This window comes from Melampsora larici-populina (assembly GCF_000204055.1).
Source record: "Melampsora larici-populina 98AG31 unplaced genomic scaffold MELLAscaffold_85, whole genome shotgun sequence".
Lineage (NCBI taxonomy): Eukaryota > Fungi > Basidiomycota > Pucciniomycetes > Pucciniales > Melampsoraceae > Melampsora > Melampsora laricis-populina.
In genome coordinates, this window is record NW_006768849.1 from 235,055 (window position 1) to 239,464 (window position 4,410).

Below are 4,410 nucleotides of genomic sequence, written 5' to 3' on the forward strand. Positions count from 1 at the left end.
CAGTTTGATGTCGTCAAGAAGGAGCTCAACTACACGGGACGAAGCCCTATCTCAGGTCACGGGCATTGCTGGGGAATTGTCTTGGATTCCCAGTCTTGAGCGTGTGAGGCCAAAAAGGTGTGTAGATGTTTTGAGAATGTGCTTTTGTTTCAATTGTCTCACATCTAATGTGAGCTTTGTACTCTTCTGTACCTCAGGTTATCAACCATATATTGGCTGATGACGAGGAAGGTTACTTCAACGGTATTACTATTAGTTGGGATGAATGGCGAGCTGTCAAGGCACTGAATCACCTTCTGGAGGTGAGCTTTTACTTTTGATTGTCTTATGTTTTCTGATAATGACTGAAGGTTGTTACCATTCAAGTTCTTTACAGTCTCAACCAAGTTAATGGAGGGTGACGACTCAAATGCCTGTCACATACTATACCACTTCCAATTAATGATTGCCGAGCTTCAAAGTCAACAAAAATTGACCATTTTCCCCAGCCTCAAGGAGATGATTGATGTGATGATTACAAAGCTCAAGTCATACAAGTCCAAAGTCTTAATGTGTGATGCAGTTGTTCTAGCCACTGTACTTCACCTATCATATCGCCTCAAGTTTTTTGAAGAGATGTATCCCGACAAAGCTGACCAAATTTTGACTTTGCTGGCTCTAAAGCTTAGCGAGCTACCTGAATCAAACCACAAATCTCAACAGGACACTCTGGATCTAGATGAGTTGATCCAATAGTTTGGGATGAAGTGAAAAATAGAACTTGTGCCCAAACATTTGATGGCGTGAAGAGTACATATTTATATAGTAACTATTATAAAGATAATTTGATATGATATGTTTATACTGGAAAGAGTAACTTGTGTGTATGTGAAACTACATAGAACAACAGCGCCCCCTGCTCTGGACACGTATATCACTAGTAAATCAGGTCATAATTGATATATAATGTTGAAATCTAGACAATGAGTTAAAAAATTAATAGAGATGAAAATAGAAAGAAAATGAAATAATTGATAGATAAAAAGATAAAATGAAAAATAGAAACTGAAAAATCAATTGAACAAATAAGAAAGAAATTGATAAAGAAAATTATAAGAAAGAAATTGATAAAGAAAATTAAGCAAGCCATTTACCCCCTCTATGACCAGTCCGCGGAACATATGTGTTGTGTGTAGACCTGAAACGTGAAGGGCAGATTTTGTCATATGCTCACAGTGTGGCCAAGGAATTGTCTTTTGATGATATTGTAGAAGGCACCACTTGGTGACATACTATAGGGCGGAACTTACTTTTGTAAGCATCAGTGGTTGCACTGTGCACCACTTTGTTGTCCCCATCCACATTTCCAACCAGCAAACTGCACTTGTCCAAAACAACATTTGTCGCCGATTTGGTAAGGAAGTCGGCCGGCATGTCTTTTGTGTTGATTTGAGCTGGTGTGATGATTTGCCGTCGAACAAGATCCCGGATGAAGTGGTGTCGTATGTTGATGTGCTTAGAACGTGAGTTGACCACAGCTTCATTTGATAGGAACACGGCACCATTGTTGTCGTTGAAGGTTGTTGTCGGTGGCATATGGATCTTGACTGGAGGTGGAGAGCAAAGAGTTAAAACATACAATAGCTTTCTAAACCATAGCACATGTTCCGCACAGTCTCCCATTGCCATGTACTCTGCCTCAGTAGTTGACAGAGCAACACTCCGTTGGCCTCTGCTCCTCCAGCACACAGTTGAACCACCAACTGCGATTGTATAGCCCGTCTTCGACCTTTGTGTCGCAACATCGTTTGCATAATCGGCATCCACGTAAGCTTTTAGCTCCCTAGACGGAACATCATGACCACCAAACGTCATACCTCGCGACAGTGTACCTTTGACGTACTGTAGCAGGTGTTTGACGGCGGTGCAGTGAGAGTGCCCATATGCGGACGAGTACTGAGCCAGCATAGATACGGTGTGGCAGATGTCCGGGCGAGTGTTGATGGCTGCATGATTCAGGCTTCCGATGATTTCTCGATATGGGAAATCCCGTGCTTGATTCACATCTGCTTCATTTGGAATGCTGAGTTTGGTGGATGTGTGAATTGGAGTGGGGACAGCATTGGAATCATCCATGCCAAATTGTTCCAGAACATCAGACAGATAATTTTCTTGAGAGATATGAATTGTCCGACGTTTGCAATCACGTGTGACCTTTATCCCAAGATGTTCAGTAGGTTCATCGTACCATTTGATGTCAAAGATTGAGAATAGCTCCTTCTTGATTGCCTGCATAATTTCTACAGAGCTAGCTACCACTGTTCCATCATCGACATGCATGTGTACATGTGCATATTCTTGACCTACACGCTTTGAATACAAAGAATCATCGACTTCAGTGGAATGTAGTCCGATAGATGCATATCTTTTCTTCAGAGTCGCGTTGAACTGTCTGTGAGCTTGTTTAGTGCCGTATACAGATGCGTCCAATATCATTACTGAAGAACTTCCATCTTTGAATCCGGTGATTTGAGTAGTGATTATTGGCACATCAGTTTTTCCCGTGAGGAATGCAGTCTTGATGTCAAATGAACATATTTCAAGATCCTCTGAAGCAGCAAGTGCGTACATTGTATGCAGGGACTCCTTGACCCCAACTGAAGCGTACATGTTGAAGTAGTCGACTCCGTGTATCTGGCGGTCGCCACAAATAACCCATCTTGCCTTGTATCGAATGATGTTGCCCTGCGTGTCACGTTTTTGTAGTAATCTCCACATGCCAGCCAGGTAGTACATTGGTATCGGTTGGTCTTGGAACCAGTCTACCAATCCTGTGTTTCACCAGAGATGTGTACTCTTCTTGCATGGCCTCGATCCAAAGAAGTCGTTCTGGTCCGCGCATTGCTTGAGCATAAGATGGCTCGTCAGATTCAGTTGAAGATCTGGTCACCGCAGCGTATGTCCTGAAATTTCCAAGCTTATTTATAGGATTCTTTTGTCTAACGGGTCGTATAATCGGAACCTTCACTGGAGTCAGTGTCAATGGTCGTAGTACCGGCGGTTTGATTGGTGACATTTGAGGCTCTGATTGAGAAGCTTGAGATGATTGTTCAGGTTGTGGATCTATGCAAGAGGGGAAATGCCATTCGTCATCCAATAATGTTGGGATGTCGGAACGGTGTTGCTCCATCTGATTCCTCATTGGAAATGAGTTCTCAAGGAACGTTACGTCTCTTGATATCACCATGCGCCTTGTCTTTGGACACCATAATCTATACGCTTTAGCACCAGATTCGTATCCCACAAGTATCATTGGTGTGGCGGTAGGGTCAAGTTTCTGTCTTGAATCTTTGTGTACATGGACATACGCGCAGCAACCTATCACCCTCAAGAACTTGATATCACCTCTATGTCCTCCACCCATTGCACATATTGATGTATATAACGAGTGAGGTGATTGATTGTTGATTGAGCGTGAAGGTGAAAGATTGAGTATATAAGACATCGCTAATATGATCTCACCCCATAGGAAATTAGGGAGATTAGCATGGATCATCACCGCCCTAGCCTTCTCAACAATAGTGCGATTAAACCGTTCAGCAACCCCATTCTGCTCAGGAGTTTGAGCAGGTCCTTGTTCAAGAATGATACCCTTGGCTGCAGCAAATGCTCTCAGTCGGATTGATGTATACTCACCTCCGCGATCACTCTTGAATATGCATACTTTGTGATTTGTTTGCCTTTCTACTTCCTCAACGTAATTTCTGAACACATCAAAAACTTCAGATTTCTTCTTGATTAGAAACAAACGACTATATCTGGAAAATTCATCAATGAAAGTTACAAAGTATCTGTTTCCTGATGGAGTAGTAGATTGTATTGGACCAACTACATCACTGTGGATTTGGTACAAAGGACGGGAAGTGTGTGGAAGGGAAGAGGACGATTTGAACTGTTGACAATGTGATTTAGCTTGTATACAACTCGTGCAACTATGTTTGGAGGAATTCTCTGAGTTGCAAAATCAATGAAGAGCCGCGGAGTGCAGATGACCCATACGTTGATGCATGATGTCAGTAGATGCACTAAAAGACTTGGACAGGATGGAGTGTTTGATAGCTGGTTGCGTATTTGGTGGATGTGTAGATTGCTGAGACGTTGAGTCTGAGCTTACCTTTACTGTCCACAAATTATCTCAATCACGGACTCTAGATGCCTCTAAACGGGATTTATCCTCGGAATTGATGAAAGAAAGATGATTTGCATCACCAAACACTTTGCAACCATTATCACAAAGCTTCACTGCTGAAATTAGATTTACAGCTATAGCAGGGCATACAGAGCGTTGGTGAGAATGATCATATGTTGTTTCCTGAACACGTCGAATGATGAGATGTGCACCAAACCAGATTGATTGGCATGCATGTTGCA